Genomic DNA, 14,738 nt, shown 5'->3' with positions numbered 1-14,738 from the left:
TAAATTCAATTCAATTTGATCTAATCCAAGATCAAATTTGGTCGAATTAAGTTATCTTTTTGGAGATTTAATTTCAAATTAGATACTTAGGAAGATTTGACCCGCTTTTAGGCTAATTTGTTAGGAGTTTATTTAAACACTCTTTGTGATTCATTCTGATTAACTTTTGATGAATAATAATTTTTAGTTGTTTTATGCATATTTTTCATTGTTTGATCAAGTGAGGTGAGTTATTTGCTTTGCTTGTTATATGAAGAAAATTGAAGGATCCAACCTAAGGTAATTCTGCATGTTAGTTATTTCAGTTTTCATCCTTTGATCTAGGTTGTTAAAGACAAATTTTTTGAAAGTCTAGTAAAAAATTTTTTTGGTAGGTTGCTAAGAACAAATTTTTTTGAAGTCTAGTAGAAATTTTTTGATCAATTCTATTTTCGTTATTAATTTTTTCATCTTTTTCGTTTTACTGTGTCTTTTTATCTTTAGTTCTTATCATTTGGTATTAATTACATATAGATAAATTCTTATTTATCTACACATTCTAGGATCTTCATTTAGGTTTTTAGTTTTATCTTGTGTTTTAGCAATTTTACTTTAGAGTTAAAATTAAATAAAAAAAACTCCAAAATCTAAAAAAAAATAGAAGGAGAATTAAAAAAAAAAAACTTGAAAGTAAAAAAAGACACTAAAACAATTTTCGATCTTATTTTCCAAGTATCTACAATTTCACATTTGTCATTTACAATTTAAAAAAAATCAATCATCAAATTTTTTTTCCTGCTTTGTTTTGACTTTTGAAATTATTGCTTTCTAAGCTCTTAATATTGCTTTTAACTTTTCAAATTTACTTTTGGGTTTCAATTAGAATTATTTTTTTATATAATTTTTGTCACCTTAGTGTCACACATTGTTTTCTCTCTTTTGTCACATATTCTGGTTGTCTTCTTGTTCAATTCAAAGTCTCTATCATTCAAATTATTTTAGTTTGGTCTTTCTATTTTTTATTTTTTGAAGTGTAACTTTTAAAGTAATCCAAGATCGAAAAAAGACAAGAGTAGTGAGCTCAAAAGAGAAAAAAAATCACAAATTGAGTGTAAACATGAGTGCCTTCATTGGAATAATACACATGAGAAGAGTATTGTTAGGTCTTTCTTGTAGGTTTATCGATGGAATAAAAACTAACTGAATCTGTGACGGGTGAAAGGAAGTGATTCGAGATCCGAAACTGACGTTCCAATTCCAATAAACTATCGCTGTCATACTTGAAAGGGTTCAACAACGGCTTGATGACATAGATTTGATGATCAATTTTTTAACCTCTGCTAGAAGAGCGTATTTTAGAAAATCTGTTCACAATCAATCTGAGGAGTCCAAGGAGGAGGCTTCATCCAAATTCAGGCAATAGAAATATGTTGATAATAACATCAATGCTATCAAAATGCGCATCCTAAAATTTAAAGGTGAAAGTGATCCTGAGGCTTACCTAGATTATGAACGGAAGGTGGAACTAATCTTTAAGTATCACAACTACTCTGAGGTGAAGAAGGTGAGGCTAGCGGCCGTAGAATTTTTAGATTATGCCTTTGTCTCGTGGGATGAGTTAGAGAAAAATAGAAGACGGATTGAGAAACACCAATTCAATCTTGGGAGAAGATGATGAAGGTTATGCGACAATGGTTCGTATTATCTTACTACTACTGGGAGCTACATCAATAACTCCAAAAGTTGTACCCAAGATCTAAGTTAGTAAAATAGTATTATATGGAGATGAAAATGCTGCTAATCAAGACAAATATAGGGACTCGAAGCTACTATGGAACATTTTTTGAGTGGGCTGAACTGAGACATTGTTATTGAACTTCACCCGTTTGTGCAAATAGAAGACTTGGTGAATCTGACTATGAAAGTAAAAAAATAGCAAAGAGGGAAGGGACTGCAAAATTATTCTAATCCTATTTCAAGATGGGATTCTAGAGATGCTAATTTCAGGCAGAAGAATGGCTCTAAGACGGCAGAATCGAAAGAGAAGGCCACAAACCAACATAGAAAAAAGAGCTCGTCTAATCCCACATCTAAACTTTTTTCATGGCATCGAAAAATTACATGCTTTAAATGTTGTGGATTAGGCCATTATGCTTTCGAGTGTCCAAACAAAAGGAAAACGGTCATTAGGGAGAATGATGTGTTCTCAGAATCTGATAACTTAGATGTGTGTGAGGACATGTCACATTTAGAAGATGCTACATATGATGAAGATTTAATTGAGTATTGATGATTAGTCATCTTAAGAGCCTGGTTAGGAAGTAACAGAAGCTACTTTTTTTTACTTTTGGATTATGAAAAGTCGTAATCTGCGTGTTTGGCACAATTTTAGAAAAATCTTCTAACACAATTTTAGAAAAATCTTCTAACTTTTCAAAAAGTTAATTTGCAACTTTTTAAAGAAGTAGAAATATATGACTTCTCTACTTCTCGATAAGTCATTCTACCACTTACTTAAAAAAAATTTAATTTCAAAACAAAAAAATCTACTTTCCTTCTTCACTCTGTGAAAAATACTGACCCTTCCCACCATTTTCACGTAAGATCTGCTAGAAGTACTGGCCTTCCACCATAATTCCACCATCATTCTCACGCAATGTTCTAAACCTCACCATTTTCACGGAATGATTCATCTGATGGAAGTATTGATCCTCCACCACCATTTTCACACAATATTGCATTTGAATAACCTACTACATATATTCTTTCTAAGTATTTTTTTATCATTTTATTATTTTATTTTTTATTATTAAATTTGTATTTAATTATGGTATGAAATTTCAGTTTTAATTTTATTTTTTTCATATGTGATTTTATAGCTTGCTATTATTTTCATAGTTAATTATAGCAAGTTCTTGACCTCAATAAAAGAGAAGAGAGTTCTAATAGGAGTAAAAAAAATAGCAACAAAATATACATTGACACACATTTTATATTTATTTTTTATTTTCACATACCATATCATACACAATATTAGTGATTAGGTGATGTAAAATCAACATTTAATATTGAAAAATATTTGTTATCATGGTTATTTTAATATTTATTCTCTTCTGTAAAAAAAAATATTATTTTTTGAGTTATTTATCTAAACGCTACAACTTTAAAATAAGTAATTTTATAACTAAAAATTCAAACACAAAATAACTTATTGATAAGCTGCTATTAATAAAAGTTCTTATGTTTTAAGCTGCTATCCCCGCCTCTTCAAACATACAACTCGGACAGCGGCTCCTTGACACAGATCAAATTGGAGACCACTCCACTAAGTATTTGGGATTCACATTTCCAATCCAAATATAATCTAGTTTTAAGTAACCCATGGAAGAATAAATTTTAAATAGATTGAGGTTAAAATTAAAATTTTGAATAAGGATAAAATTGAAAAAAAATATTCATTAACTACTGATAGTTAAAAAATTGACTGTAAGAATAGAATTGAAACTTATTTAAAACGTTAAGGATAAACATATTTTAATCTTTTAATTTTGATCAACGCTAAAACATAATGTACTTTAATGTTAGTCTATTTGCATCTTGTGGAGGGACAACCTCAGGAGAAAAGAGATTACGTGTGTGTTTGGATTGTGGTTGGTTAAATTGGAGTTTGAATAAAAGTGATTTTATAAAATTGATTTTGGGTAGAAGTAAGTTTGTATCAACATGATTTATGTTTGGCAATTCTATACTAAAATTGATTTTGATAAAATAAATATTATTTAGATAATATTAGTTAAAATCACTTTTAGATAGATAATTATTAAAAAGGACATGACATTAAATTATAATATTATTTTTTTATATGTATTTAATTTTTTTATATTTTTTTATATGTTTTTATATAATATATTTTTAGTATTTTTAGTACTCTTTTTTAGTACGCTATAATTTTTTACTATAATTATTATTTATGGTTAATTTTTTTGTTTAATTTATTTTATTTAATGGGATCAATAAATTATATTATAAAAAGATAATAATAAATATAATGCACAAAAATTACCATTATAAAAATATATAATGTCAAATAAAAAATTAATAAAAAATATAAATAATAAATAATAGAAAAAAAGAACTCATGGAAAGAGAAATAATAAGAATTTCATAAGTAATACAATAATATGTATAAAGGATAAAGTTGGTAAAAGAAAAATAAAAGTTAAATGTCAATGACTAAAAGTCAGTTAGTGCAACGCAAAAGTTAGAAATTCTTGTTTCTTGTAAACGTGGTTTTGTAACCAAAATCACTTCTGTGTTTATAGATAGAAAAATTAGCCAAACTAAAAATGGAAGCGTTCAAGAAGCTTTAACGTGCTTTTCCTCTTTCAACGTGGTTGCCAAACACACCCATCTTAAGCGCTTATCATCATCATCTCCCACCACTTGAAATCACTTGAGAAAGAAGAGACTTGCAACTCAAAATACCTCAATCTAGCACTCAAATCAATCTGCATTAGTAGTTTAGTACTTTCTACTAATTGAGATAATCTATCATCTCCATGAAAGTAAGGAGTGTCGTTGAACTAAAGAAGCTCATCTTTCCATAACCAGAGTCTCAGAGTTGGGTTATTTGCTTTGAGTGTGAAAAAAATTAATTATGAACTAAGTATGTCCCACTTTAACATCACTTATGTTGTATTAATACACGACATCATAATACTGGCACCAGTTTGTATTATAGTGCTGATTGATTTATAATTAAGAATAACAATTATACTTCAGTTGTTATATTAATCAAAATCATACCCGTGATTCTTTTTTCTTCTAAAGTCATATATTATATAATCTCATTTCTTTAAGCATAATATTCCACTAACTACATTGATTTCATAAGTGTATTAAAAGTAATACACTTTAGGGTCCCAAAAGTCACATTATGCAGCAAATAGCATCTCAAGGAACCAAAAGTATGAAGTGTAACTTTCACACCAACTTTCTCTGTGTCTCAAATAATTGTGATCCTTACAAGTTATAATAATCAATCTTAGTGAAACACTGCACACAAAATCATGAAGACTTGATCTATTGAACTGTCCACCTTTGTTTAAACAATAACACTAAATAATAAACTTCAAAACAAAACTAAACCAATAATTCAATAATATTCCATTTGATCATATAATTCATTACTAAACACAAATCAACCAACTGCGTAAACTATCCGTTCCTTTTAATACTATTAACAATTGTAGAATCCAAAACTAAAAATGTTTTACTGTAATCAAATACAATCCCAATGTTCCAAAATTTTCAAGTTTCAAAAAATCAGAACCCAACATGATTTTTTTTTTAAAAAGATTGCCGAAGCTACTACGACAAGTGCACCCAACGTGCAACGCTAGGCACGCCTTGATTCACGGCGAACACCATGTAATAATCCGGTGGCGCAACCATCCCATTCGGCGGCGCCGTACACCCAATCCTATACCTACCAACACCACCGTCCGGCACAGCAGAAGTAACCGCTAGTTTGACCAAACGTTGACCCTGTGAAAATGAGTGCGTTGCAAAAGGCGCACTCGCCAAATTCACCTCCACAATTTCCACCACAGGCAACTCAACCGACACAATCACATTAAACGTCGCTCCAAAAAGCACCGTTTCGGGAACCTCCAAAATCTCGGGTCGGATATTCGCCTTATCCGGACCCAAATACTCGGGAGAAAACGCTTCAATTCTCAATTCCGTTGGAAATTCAGCATCGAACGTATAGAACACGTGCGGGTTGCTCCCGGCAAGAAGCACCCTTCCATCGGGTAACATGAACCATGAACCGAAGGCCTAACGGTTCGTTAGGCCAGGGATTCGACGCCATGTCAAATCTCTGCGAACCCGACATAGCGCCGTTAATGATCAAAACGTCGCCGTTTGGTAGCATTACCATGTCTCCCATTATCCTCCCATACGGCATGTCCTCCGTGACCCAAACCGGATCAGTTTGAGTTGTAGAGATCCGGCCGCAGCTTCTGTGAGCCGGAGTATCCGTACTCCGCTCAAGAAACGCACTGTACCGTGCTCCGCCGCAGATAACAATCTCCGCATTGGAATAATCTCCTTGCAACGCAAGCATGACGGAGGACCCCGCGGAGGGGTAATTCCGTGGACCACCGTCTAGCTGCGGGTACACCGTAAGGACTATGTTCTTGGTGTAATCGTACATCACCGCCTTCGTGTTCGCGAACACGAAGAGGTGACCATTTGGGAGAAGATGAACGTAAGGGTAGAGGTTATCCATTTGCGTGTCTTCTGCTTCAAGAAGGAACGGGAACGAGACGGCACCGTTTATGCGTTTCGGGTAGAATTCGACGGTGTTGGAGCCACGTCCACCAACTATGATAACGGAACCGTCAGGGAGGATCTGATTCGATGCGTACCAGCGTCCTTCCGTTAATTCGACGTCGTTTAGCTCAACCCAATCGCATGACCCATTTATGTCACACGGGTCTATTTTTCGGATCTTTTTGAAGCCGTCTAAGTCGCCACCGGTTTGGAGGAGAGTGCCGTTTGGGAGAAACTGCCCCGATGAGCACCACGTGTCGGTGAGGATTTTTAACGGTCGGATTTGGTTGGTGTGGAGGTCGAGGAGGACGGAGTGAGCGTAGCAGTCAAGCTTCAATACGGCGTCGTTTTTGTCGAAACGGCAGTGACCTTTGGGGAGGAGTTTGCGGGATGGGCCGATGTTTGTTCGGTCTAAGAGGACCACCGTGTTGAACCGGGTCACCGCCGTGTGCATTGAGGCAATGCCGTCGGCCACAAGGAGTTCCCACGTGCCGGGGAGCAGTGGCGGAACTTGAAACGAAATTTTGAGGGTCAGACAGAAGATAATTGTCAAGATACTTTTGATATGGATTCCATTTAAGATAAGCTTGTCTAACATTTCTCTGGTTTGGGTAACATTGCCAAATTTGAAGTCATTTTTCAGGGTATCGTTCTAAAGAATTAAGATTAAACTCATCAAATGTAACTTTTTAAACTTTTGAATGTTGTTTTTTACTTTTTTCGTGATTCATTAAAGTAGAAAAACTATCTACAGGTGTTGATATTATAAAAGTTATATGTTTTCCTTCTTGAATATTAGCCTTCTTCTTAAAAAATACATCATCAACTCTTTGATTTTGTATGACTATTTTATATAGAAATTTGAATATATATCCGGCAAAATATGTAAAAAAGAAATTAAAAGGACAAATATTAAAATTTATAATATTTATTGAATTTTTTTTATCAATTTATACAAATATAATAATATCAATATTGATTGAATATTCTAATTATCATATAAAAAATTAAATTAAATAAACAGTAAAATATAAAATAATATTAAATTACATAAATAAAAAATACCTAATTTTTTATATTTGAACTCAAACGTAGAGGGAGTGTTGCTTATTGAATAGAGAGATGCGAAATGCAAATACAGTCAATTCAGTTCAAATCCAATATGTTTTGAATATTTAAAATTAAAAATTATTGTACAATAAAAGTAAGATATGAACATTAAACTTTGGTATTTTAAGTTATAATAAAATATTTGAGTCAACTGAACTATTTTTTGTTTTTTAAAAAAGTATTACTAATTTTTTTAATAAAAGTTTGAGGGGGCCATGGCCACCCCTTGTCTGAACTAAACTCCGTCACTGCCGAAAAGATCAGCAGATGAGTGAGTTAAATGGAAAAGAATGATGAAGCAGCAGCATAGTTGAGATGCAAGAACATAGTGATATTTCATTTTCTGCTAATTGACTATTGAGTATTTCTTGATATGCATTCATTATCTGGTTGGACCGTTGGTGTCTTAGTGATATGTCCTTCCAATTTGAGCTAAAATTAAATATTTTTGGTGTTTCATATTTAAAAATAGGTATCATTATATATTTCTAGTAATATAATTGTTTTTAATAAGTTTTTGCAAATATATAATGAACAAAAAGATGATATTACAAAAAACAGAAGTAACAATATTATTATCTTTAACATTTTCATATGCAAACTTAAAACTTTATATGAAAAAGATAACATCAAGATTAAAAAAAATTGAAATATATAATTTATGGATACTAGATTTTGTTCCAGTCAAAATGCAAGTGAAAAAGACCAAAAGTCCATTGAGCCAGTGAAAAAGACTAACCGAGCAAATGACAGAATTAGGGTTTAAGTGACATTGGTTAGTATTCAGTAGTCAATTCTAAAATAGATGTTTATGTAATTTTATTTTATTTTTTTGTGAAAGATGTTTATGTATATGTTTTTGAATTTGATTATTTTTTTTTTATCTTTGACATCCCTCACCAAGTTTTATAATCTATTGATGAATGTATCAACTTTTATTTTTGTTTTATTTTATAAAGAACTTAGAAGTTAGTCACTCTAAAAAATGCTTAAATGCTCTCTCTTTTGATTCATTGGTTAGTTTTTAATTTGAATAAAATTCTTATTTATTTTTAAAAAATAAGAAGTAAACTAATTTATAAGTAAAAATTATTTTGACCACAAGCTTTTATTATCAATTTCTTGTTTATTTATCAATTGCTATATATACAAGAGTTTTTTACCAATATATTTTTAAAACTTTAAAATATTTTTTTTTGTGATGACTAAAAATAATTAAAATAATTTAATTACTCAAACATATTTTTAACCATTTCTTCCATCCCCTAATTGATTATGATTATTATTATTTTTCTTTAAATTTGACCCCCTTTAAAAATATGGTCTAACTCCGTCCTTATAACGGTATTGACTACGCATAACTAATTCCAAGTTGATTTATAATTTTATAAACATATTAATTAGTGGGTGAAACAATCTATCCATAACTAAAATAATATATTAAAATATGAGAGGATATGGATAAATCCTGTATTATAGATAGTATTGGGATGAAAATCAATTAAAAAAAACGTGAAACAAAATTGAATTAAATATTTTCTACTTAATTTTTCCTTTTTTTTTAATAAAATTGATATCTGCTCAAATTAACTCGAGAATTGATTTCAGTTAAAAGTGATTTTGAAGCAAGTAATATACCACTAACAAAGATGACATAATGATAATATAGTGTGTGTGTATTTTTTATTTTTTTTATTTTTTTGGAAGAGTAGATTTAACAAAGTAAATGATGTTGAAATAATATGTATCTGAAAAAGCAAAAAATTCTGGCTTGTGAGAGAATCGATTTCATTTAAGTGGTTGAAAACAAACAAAAGCAAAAGCAAGGGCAAACAAGATTTTTTTTTTTTGGAAAAATAAATGAGTAAACCACTCCTAAAGTCTACAAACCTCATATAATGATGTCTAACTTAAATTACTAGTAATACTAAAAAAGTATTTTTTCAGTTAATATTAATCAATTTTTAAAAAAGTATTTTATTCATTTTAAATTTTATACTTTAAATCATAAATCTTTAATATTATATTTTAAATTCTAAATTTTGTATAAAAATAAAAATTTTATGATTAAAAAATAAAAATTGAATAATGATAACTAGCTATAAAGTATGGTATGTGTGTACAATGTTGGATTTGAGTTTTTATGGGGATGTGAAATGGATAGAATTGGTTACATGAAGAACCAAAAAGAAGGTGGGTGACGTGTGGGAAAAGCCAAGGTGTTGAATTTGGATAAATTTGTTTTTTTTTTATTTTTTATGGTATTATTTGATCTAATACATTAAAGATTAATTTGTCAAAAATTTAAGTTTAATTTAAGAGTTTATTATTAGTCAATAAATTACTGTATGTATACAGTAAAATTTAAACTTTTAACACTTAGACTAATAAATTAAGTACTAGATGAAGTCAAGTTGGTTGAATTTGGACACATTTAAATGTGGCTAAACTCACACACGGGCATGGTTCTTCAATGGCCGGTCCAATGTCCACTACTCCATATACCTTCTCTCTCCCTGTATTATTCTTAGGCCTACACCTACTAATGTTCTTTGGTTTCTAATGATGTTGGATAGGGGATAAAAGTGACTCTTTCTTATTTATCTAAAACTAAAAGCAAATCCCCAATCACATACTTCTTCATTTAAAATGAACCGCATGATAGTTATCTTGGGATTTTATTTTTGTGTTTAAATTCTTTAAAATGAGCAAGTATATATATGTAAAGTGAAAATTTTAAGAATTAATAGTTCAGAAGATCATTTTGTAGGACTTTTCACCATGCTATTAGAAGTTAATATAATTCACTTTTCATTTTCTTATCCTAAAACCTTGTTCATTTTAGAGGATTTATATATTTTTTTCTTTTTATGTTTTCATTGATATATATGCGTGTAGGTTTATATAAAAGATAAAAAAATTAATTAAATCAAATTTTAATCTTTTTTTTCTTTTCTTTTTCTCTAATTGTAAGTTCAAGAAAAGTATTTAAAATTTGTTGGCTATTTATTGGTTACAAAAGCAATTGATTCTCTTGTTGAAACTATCTATTGGAATAGTATGAGAATTATATTTAAAATGTTTGTTTACGCGTCATTATTTTGATAAAAAAATTTTTAATAGAAAAAGATCTTTTTTTTATTTTTTAGCATGTTTGTCAAGTTTTTATAATAAAAGTAAAAATATTAAAAAAATTAAAAAAATATTTTTTGAGAAGTTATAATTTATATCTTTTTTTAAAAATATTTTTCTTTAAAAAAAGATATTTTTCATGTAATAAATAGAAAAATACTTTTATATCATTATATCCAAATATAATTGATAAATAAAAAGATTTTTTTAAATAAGATATCCAAATATAAAATTACTTTTATTTTGATAAATAAAAATTTTTTAAAAAAAATAACTCAAAAAAAAATAGTTTTTTTAAAAGGTCACTCAAACAAACCCTAAATTTCATTGTAAGTATTTAAAAATATAGATAAATCTCTTAACTATAAAAGAGTTAGATATAAAAATTACCCTTTTTGTATTAAAATAAAAATAAATAGAAGACCCTTTTTAAAAGAAGTCTTTTTTACTTTTTGATGAATCTAAAATATGAAAGAGAGAGTTGATTTAGAAAGGATAATGTATTATATATACATAAGATATTAAACCAAGATGAATGAAAAAAGTATTGCTATATAACGGCCATAATAAGCAACCCTCCAGTAACTTCATTGAGCATTTGATCATTAACCCTTGTTTTTAGTAAAGTATTATACAAGCAACCTCCATTAACTTCACTTGCCTAATTTTGATCATTTTTTTCCTAACAATATTTAATTTTGCTCCTACCTGTATAATTAGTCGATAGATCCTTGTCCAAAAAATATATATATTCTTTTATTTAGTTTTTTGAAAAATGGTAGTGGCGCCTAGTAGATAGATATCAGTGAAATACCTAGGTAAAATGTATGATTAAAGGAGATGGGATATCTTATAATATAAGAACCTTTTTTATTATGCCAAAAATTTGGTACAATTGGTTGGTATCGAAAAGATTAAATAATTAAAGTAAAAAAAATTATTATTCATGAAGTATATTATGGTTGAAAAAAATAAAAATGAGCTAGATTTGATGGTTAAGTTATTTTATGTTTGGTGTTTAAATTTATTTGAAATTCAAGACTACCTCCAATTTAAATTTACTTGAGATTTTATACTACTTAAAGTATAATTTACTTGAAGTCTAAAGTTATACCAATTAGTTTAGAATTTTTTTTGATAAATAGGATTAGTTTCAATATGTAAATGATAAAGATAAGTTACAAAAAAGGTCAATCAATAAGTAATAATGGATAAAGTGGTAATTATAATTCTGTTTGTGGTAATTTAAGTTTAGAATCTTGAGTGTATATATTACGTGGCTTGGTTTATTTGGTTGCCTATAAAAGGTCTTATGCATCTATTGTAAAAGGGAATGAGGAATCACAATAGAGGATTTTATTTTTCGCTCAAATTTGTGTCTCTTTGTGCGTATTACTTACGGCAGAATATTGTAAAATTACTTCAAGTCTTCTAAAGATTTCACATGGTATCAAGAGCGTAAGATCCTTGGTGCCTCTTCTTTTTTTATCCATGGCTCTCACCATCAATGATACTACACAAAATCGTCCTCTCCTTTATCCAATTCCAGAGAAGCTGCACGAGAATAACTATTTTTATGTGGCAACAACAAGTCCTCTTCATAATTCTTGGCCAAAATCTTCATGATCATATTATTTCTAGAAAGAAACCATCCCAATATGCAATTGATGCAGAGAAAACAGCAGGTACAGTTTCTAAAACCTATTCGGATTAGGTTCTTCAAGATTACAACCTCAGCTCCTAGCTCCTAGTATCCATGGATGTGGACTTCAAAAATTGTATGGTCTATTGAACCTCTATATGTGAAATGTGGGAAAAACTTCAAATTTCTTTTGCTTCTTCAATTAAGACCAAGTCCAAGCAATTCAAATTACAGCTCAAGAATTGCGAGAAAATCAATCTTACAGCCTCTCAATACATTACAAAAATAAGAAATCTTGTGAATTCTCTATCTGCTATTGGTGATCTAATTTCCACAAATGATCACATTGAAGCTTTGTGCGATGGTCTCATAGAGAAATATTCTTCATTCATCATCACTGTACGTGCAAAATCAGATTTGTACACTATCAGAGAGGTGGAGGCTCTTTTAATTTCTCACGATGACATGTCAGAAAAGTTCAAACAAAATTCTATTGCCATGGCTCAGGCTCACTTTGCCCAACCTTCTTCTTTAAATTTTAAAAATTTTGGATGGGAAAGCTTTGATTCCAAAAGAGGCAGAGGTGGACGCTACACACGTGGTGGAAGAAATTCTTGACAACTTGAAAATTGTCCTTAATGCCAATTTTGCGGATGGTTTGGACATGTTGTTCTTCATTGCTATCACTGTTATGATCAGAAATTTAAAGGTCCTTCATCCTTCAAATCGTCATCTGTTCCTTCCTCATCACAACAGATTTCATCTACTTTTGCAAACTTAAACCCACCACCTCCTCTTCCTAACACAGCCCCTCCACCTACTTCCTATTTGGCCACTCCCTTTGCTGTTTCTGAAGCATCTTAGTATGCTGATTCAGAAACCTCCCACCATCTCATTAGTGATGCACCCAATCTCTTCTCAGCATTTGATTATGAAGGCCAAGACTAACTTTATGTTGCTAATGGAACATGTTTATCTATTGTTAAAACTGGTTCTATGCTATTATCTGATCCCGAATCTAATAGATTATTTGTTTTGAAAAATATTTTACAAGTTCCTGAAATTGCCAAAAATTTGTTTAGTGTCTCGAAATTTTGCCTAGATAATAATGTGTATTTTGAATTTCACCCATTTGATTGTTTTATTAAATCTCAGGTCAACCGCGAGACTCTTCTTCGAGGGTTCCTTAGAAATAGCCTTTACACCTTCAATAATTTGGTTGCACAAACTCATCTTGATTGTAATATTCTTAAACAAGCTTTTTTTTTCAATCTAATATTCCTAGTTCAATATGGCATAAGAGGCTTGGACATCCCTTTATGGCTATAGTTAAGATTATCTTGCAATCCTGTAATATTGCTTTTGTTCGAAATAAAGATGCTACTGCTCTATGTGATGCTTGCTGTCTTTACAAAATGCATGCTCTTTCCTTTCCTCTTGAATTAGTTTTTATTGATTTGTGGGGGACCGGCCCAGTTCACTCTTGATCTGGTTATCGTTATTATATTAGCTTTGTGGATGCTTATACACATTACACTTATCTTTATCTTTTGCATGCTAAGTCCCAAGTTTTTTAAATTTTCGTTCAATTTAAAACAATGATGGAGAAACAAACATGATTTTTTCTAAAGTCCATTCAAACGGACAATGTCAAGGAATTTCTATCGTCTTCCTTTAAGACTTCTTACAGGATCATAGTATAAATCACAGGCTCGCATGTCCATATACGCATCAACAACTGGGTATTGTTGAAAGAAAACACCGCCACATTGTGAAAGTTGGACTTTCCTTACTTGCTACTATATCAATGCCTCAAACACATTAGGAAAATGCCTTTCTTTCATATATCTTTTTAGTTAATCGTTTACCCACACCAGTTTTGAAAATGAAAACTTCTTATGAAATGTTACATCTTAAGAAACCTAATTATAGTATTTTGTGCATATTTGGTTGTGAATGTTATCCACACACTCGTCCTTATAATGCACATAAACTTGATTTTAGATCTGAGAAGAGTGTCTTTTTAGGATATGCACCTCAACATAGAGGTTTTAAGTGTTTAATCTCTTCTGAAAAAATTCTCATTGCTAGAATTATTTTATTTGATGAATCATGCTTTCCTTTTCAATCTATGTTTACCAATTTAGTTACTAATTCATCTCCAATGCAGCCTGGTGTTACTCCAACTAATTCTAGCTTATCATCCACTCCTGAATTGGTTAACTTTGCCTCTCCACCAAACACTTTTACACCACCAAGACCTAAATCTCTTTCCGCTCCCTCCCTCATCGAACCTATATAAACTCTAGCCACTTTGCCCATCCTCCTTATATACCAAAAAATAATCACCCTATGACTACAAGAGCTAAGGCTGGCATTCATAAGCCCAAAGCCTTGGCTGCCACATCTACTAATTTGGATTTAGTGCAAAATATCCTTTCATCCGTTAAACAAGCCAAATACTCTTCTCATTGGATTCAGGCAATGCAAGAAGAGTATGCTGCACTCTTGAAAAAAATCAAACCTGGACCCTTGT

The 14,738-nt window shown here is 30.5% G+C and overlaps 1 pseudogene; it reads right to left on the bottom strand.

The window, feature by feature from the left end:
- Positions 1-5,192: 5,192 nt before the first annotated feature.
- Positions 5,193-14,491, bottom strand: LOC107475028 (aldehyde oxidase GLOX-like; annotated as a pseudogene).
- Between the last annotated feature and the right edge of the window lie 247 nt (positions 14,492-14,738).

This window comes from Arachis duranensis, chromosome 2 (assembly GCF_000817695.3).
Source record: "Arachis duranensis cultivar V14167 chromosome 2, aradu.V14167.gnm2.J7QH, whole genome shotgun sequence".
In the NCBI taxonomy this organism is placed as follows: domain Eukaryota; kingdom Viridiplantae; phylum Streptophyta; class Magnoliopsida; order Fabales; family Fabaceae; genus Arachis; species Arachis duranensis.
The sequence above is the reverse complement of the archived record's forward strand: the minus strand, read 5'-3'. Positions and strand labels throughout refer to the sequence as shown.